We start from the raw sequence: 5994 nt of genomic DNA, 5'->3' as shown, positions 1-5994 counted from the left end.
AGGATTGAGGATTGCGGATTGAGGATTGAGGATTGAAGACTGAGTATTGAGGATTGAAGATTGAGGATTGAGGATTGAAGATTGAGGATTGCGTATTGAGGATAGAACATTGAGGACTGAGGATTGAGTATTGAGGATTGAGGATTGAGGATTGAAGATTGAATATTGATGATTGAAGATTGATGATCGAGGATTGAGTGTTGTGGATTGAGGACGAGGACTGAGGGTAGAGTATTGATGTTTAAGGTCTGAGGATTGAGGATTGAGGATTGAGAATTGAGGATTGAGGATTGAGGATTGAAGATTGAGGATTGGGTATTGATGATTGAAGAATGAGGATTGAGGATTGAGGATTGAAGGTTGCGGATTGAGGATTGAAGACTGAGTATTGAGGATTGAAGATTGAGGATTGAGGAGTGAGTATTGAAGATTGAGGATTTGGGACTGAGGATTGAAGATTGAGGATTGAGGATTGAGGATTGAGGATTGAGGATTGAGGATTGAGGATTGAAGATTGAGGATTGGGTATTGAGGATTGAAGAATGAGGATTGAGAATTGAGGATTGAGGAGTGAGTATTGAAGATTGAGTATTCAGGATTGAAGATTGACGATTGAGGATTGAGGATTGAAGATTGAGGATACGGTATTGAGGATTGAAGAATGAGGATTGAGGAGTGAGGACTGAGGATTCAGGATTGCAGAATGAGTATTGAGGATTGAAGATTGAGGACTGAGGATTGAGGATTGAGGATTGACGAATGAGGATTGAGGATTGAGGATTGAGTATTGAGGATTGAGGATTGAGGATGGAAGAATGAGGATTGAGGATTGAGGATTGCGGATTGAGGTTTGAGGATTGAAGACTGAGTATTGAGGATTGAAGATTGAGGATTGGGGAGTGAGTATTGAAGTTTGAGGATTTGGAACTGAGGATTGAAGATTGAGGATTGAGGATTGAGGATTGAGGATTGAGGATTGACGATTGAGGATTGAAGATTGAGGATTGGGTATTGAGGATTGAAGAATGAGGATTGAGGATTGAGGATTGTGGATTGAGTATTGAAGATTGAGTATTCAGGATTGAAGATTGACGATTGAGTATTGATGATTGAGGATTGAGGATAGAGGATTGATGATTGAGGATTGAAGTTTGAGTATTGAGGATTGAAGATTGAGGATTGAGGATTGAGGATTGAGGTTTGAGGATTGAAGATTGAGGATTGAGGATTGAGGATTGAGGATTGAGGATTGAAGATTGAGGATTGGGTACTGAGGATTGAAGAATGAGGATTGAGTATTGAGTATTGAGGATTGAGTATTGACGATTGAGTATTGAGGATTGAAGATTGACGATTGAGGATTGAGGATTGAGGATTGAGGATTGAGGATTGAGGATTGAGGATTGAAGATTGAGTATTGAGTGTTGAAGATTGAGGATTGAGGAATGAGGATTGAGGATTGAGGATTGAAGATTGCGTACTGAGGATTGAAGATTAAGATTGAGGATTGAGGATTGAGGATTGAGGATTGAGGATTGAGGATTGAAGATTGAGGATTGCGTATTGAGGATAGAACATTGAGGATTGAGGATTGAGTATTGACGATTGAGGATTGACGATTGAAGATTGAATATTGATGATAGAAGATTGAGGATCGAGGATTGAGTGTTGTGGATTGAGGACGAGGACTGAGGGTAGAGTAATGATGTTTAAGGTCTGAGGATTGAGGATTGTGGATTGAGAATTGAGGATTGAGGGTTGAGGATTGAAGATTGACGATTGGGTGTTGAGGATTGAAGAATGAGGATTGAGGATTGAGGATTGAGTATTGAGGATTGAAGATTGAGGATTGAGGATTGAGGATTGCGGATTGAGGATTGAGGATTGAGGATTGAAGATAGAGGATTGGGTATTGAGGATTGAGGTCTGAGGATTGAGGATTGAGGATTGAGGATTGAGGATTGAGGATTGAGGATTGAGGATTGCGGATAGAAGATTGAGGATTGGGTATTGCGGATTGAAGATTGACGATTGAGGATTGAGGATTGAGGATTGAGGATTGACGATTGATGATTGAGGATTGAAGTTTGAGTATTGAGGAGTGAAGATTGAGGATTGAGGATTGAGGATTGAGGTTTGATGATTGAAGATTGAGGATTGAGGATTGAGGATTGAGGATTGAGGATTGAAGATTGAGGATTGGGTATTGAGGATTGAAGAATGAGGATTGAGTATTGAGTGTTGAGGATCGAGTATTGACGATTGAGTATTGAGGATTGAAGATTGACTATTGAGGATTGAGGATTGAGGATTGAGGATTGAGGATTGAGGATTGAGGATTGAAGATTGAGTATTGAGTATTGAAGATTGCGGATTGAGGAATGAGGATTGAGGATTGAGGATTGAAGATTGCGTACTGAGGATTGAAGATTAAGATTGAGGATTGAGGATTCAGGATTGAGGATTGAGGATTGAGGATTGAGGATTGAGGGTTGCGTATTGAGGATAGAACATTGAGGATTGAGGATTGAGTATTGAGGATTGAGGATTGAGGATTGAAGATGGAGGATTGGGTATTGAGGATTGAAGAATGAGGATTGAGTATTGAAGATTGAGTATTCAGGATTGAAGATTGACGGTTGAGGGGTGAGTATTGAAGATTGAGTATTTGGGACATAGGATTGAAGATTGAGGATTGAGGATTGAGGATTGTGGATTGAGGATTGAGGATTGAGGATTGAAGATTGAGGATTGGGTATTGAGGATTGAAGAATGAGGATTGAGGATTGAGGATTGAGGATTGAGTATTGAAGATTGAGTATTCAGGATTGAAGATTGACGATTGAGGATTGAGGATTGAGGATTGAGGAATGAGGATTGATGATTGAGGATTGAAGTTTGAGTATTGAGGATTGAAGATTGAGGATTGAGGATTGAGGATTGAGGTTTGAGGATTGAAGATTGAGGATTGAGGATTGAGGATTGAGGATTGAGGATTGAAGATTGAGGATTGGGTATTGAGGATTGAAGGATGAGGATTGAGTATTGAGTATTGAGGATTGCGTATTGACGATTGAGTATTGAGGATTGAAGATTGACGATTGAGGATTGAGGATTGAGGATTGAGGATTGAGGATTGAGGATTGAGGATTGAGGATTGAAGATTGAGTATTGAGTATTGAAGATTGAGGATTGAGGAATGAGGATTGAGGGTTGAGCATTGAAGATTGCGTACTGAGGATTGAAGATTAAGATTGAGGATTGAGGATTGAGGATTGAGGATTGAGGATTGAGGATTGAAGATTGAGTATTGAGGATTGAGGATTGAGGATTGAGAATTGAGGATTGAGGATTGAGGATTGGAGATTGAGGATTGGGTATTGAGGATTGAGGATTGAGTATTGAGGATTGAGTATTGAGGATTGAAGATTGAGTATTCAGGATTGAAGGTTGACGATTGAGGATTGAGGATTGAGGATTGAGGATTGAGGATTGATGATTGAGGATTGAAGTTTGAGTATTGAGGATTGAAGATTGAGGATTGAGGATTGAGGATTGAGGCTTGAAGATTGAAGATTGAGGATTGAGGATTGAGGATTGAGGATTGAGGATTGAAGATTGAGGATTGGGTATTGAGGATTGAAGAATGAGGATTGAGTATTGAGTATTGAGGATTGAGTATTGACGATTGAGTATTGAGGATTGAAGATTGACGATTGAGGATTGAGGATTGAGGATTGAGGATTGAAGATTGAGGATTGAGGATTGAAGATTGAGTATTGAGTATTGAATATTGAGGATTGAGGAATGAGGATTGAGGATTGAGGATTGAAGATTGCGTACTGAGGATTGAAGATTAAGATTGAAGATAGAGGATTGAGGATTGAGGATTGAGGATTGAGGATTGAGGATTGAAGATGGAGGATTGGGTATTGAGGATTGAAGAATGAGGATTGAGGATTGAGGATTGAGGATTGAGGATTGAGGATTGAAGACTGAGTATTGAGGATTGAAGATTGAGGATTGGGTATTGAGGATTGAAGAATGAGGATTGAGGATTGAGGATTGAGGATTGAGGATTGAAGATTGAGTATTGAGGATTGAAGATTGACGATTGAGGATTGAGGATTGAGGTCTGAGGATTGAGGATTGAGGATTGAGGATTGAGGATTGAGGATTGAGGATTGAGGATTGAGGATTGCGGATAGAAGATTGAGGATTGTGTATTGCGGATTGAACATTGAGGATTGAGGATTGAGGATTGAGGATTGAGGATTGAGGATTGAGAATTGAGGATTGAGGATTGAGGATTGAAGATTGAGGATTGGGTATTGAGGATTGAAGAATGAGGATTGAGGATTGAGGATTGCGGATTGAGGATTGAGGATTGAAGACTGAGTATTGAGGATTGTGTATTGCGGATTGAACATTGAGGATTGAGGATTGAGGATTGAGGATTGACGATTGAGGATTGAGAATTGAGGACTGAGGATTGAGGATTGAAGATTGAGGATTGAGTATTGACGATTGAGGATTGACGATTGAAGATGGAAGATTGATGATAGAAGATTGAGGATCGAGGATTGAGCGTTGTGGATTGAGGACGAGGACTGAGGGTAGAGTATTGATGTTTAAGGTCTGAGGATTGAGGATTGAGGATTGAGAATTGAGGATTGAGGGTTGAGGATTGAAGATTGAGGATTGGGTGTTGAGGATTGAAGAATGAGGATTGAGGATTGAGGATTGAGTATTGAGGATTGAAGATTGAGTATTGAGGATTGAAGATTGAGGATTGAGGATTGAGGATTGAAGACTGAGGATTGGGTATTGAGGATTGAAGAATGAGGATTGAGGATTGAGGATTGAGTATTGAAGATTGAGTGTTCAGGATTGAAGATTGACGATTGCGGATTGAGGATTGAGGATTGAGGAATGAGGATTGAAGATTGAGGATTGAAGTTTGTGTATTGAGGATTGAGGATTGAGGATTGAGTATTGAGGATTGAAGATTGAGGATTGCGTATTGAGGATAGAACATTGAGGATTGAGGATTGAGTATTGAGGATTGAGGATTGAGGATTGAGGATTGAGGATTGCGGATAGAAGATTGAGGATTGCGTATTGCGGATTGAACATTGAGGATTGAGGGTTGAGGATTGAGGATTGAGGATTGAGGACTGAAGATTGAATATTGATGATTGAAGATTGAGGATTGAGGATTGATGGTTGTGGATTGAGGACGAGGACTGAGGGTTGACTATTGCTGTTTGAGGTCTGAGGATTGAGGATTGAGGATTGAGTATTGAGGATTGAAGATTGAGGATTGAGGATTGAGGATTGAGGATTGAGGATTGAGGATTGAGGATTGAGGATTGAAGATGGAGGATTGGGTATTGAGGATTGAAGAATGAGGATTGAGGATTGAGGATTGAGGATTGAGGATTGAGGATTGAAGACTGAGTATTGAGGATTGAAGATTGAGGATTGGGTATTGAGGATTGAAGAATGAGGATTGAGGATTGAGGATTGCGGATTGAGGATTGAGGATTGAAGACTGAGTATGGAGGATTGAAGATTGAGGATTGAGGAGTGAGTATTGAAGATTGAGAATTGAGGATTGAGGATTGAGGATTGAGGATTGAAGATTGAGGATTGGGTATTGAGGATTGAAGGATGAGGATTGAGTATTGAGAATTGAGGATTGAGTATTGACGATTGAGTATTGAGGATTGAAGATTGACGATTGAGGATTGAGGATTGAGGATTGAGGATTGAGGATTGAGGATTGAGGATTGAGGATTGAAGATTGAGTATTGAGTATTGAAGATTGAGGATTGAGGAATGAGGATTGAGGGTTGAGCATTGAAGATTGCGTACTGAGGGTTGAAGATTAAGATTGAGAATTGAGGATTGCGGATTGAGGATTGAGGATTGAAGACTGAGTATTGAGGATTGAAGATTGAGGATTGAGGAGTGAGTATTGAAGATTGAGGA

This window comes from Calliopsis andreniformis, unplaced genomic scaffold (assembly GCF_051401765.1).
Source record: "Calliopsis andreniformis isolate RMS-2024a unplaced genomic scaffold, iyCalAndr_principal scaffold0046, whole genome shotgun sequence".
NCBI classification, from domain to species: Eukaryota; Metazoa; Arthropoda; class Insecta; order Hymenoptera; family Andrenidae; genus Calliopsis; species Calliopsis andreniformis.
Note: the sequence above shows the minus strand (reverse complement) of the source record.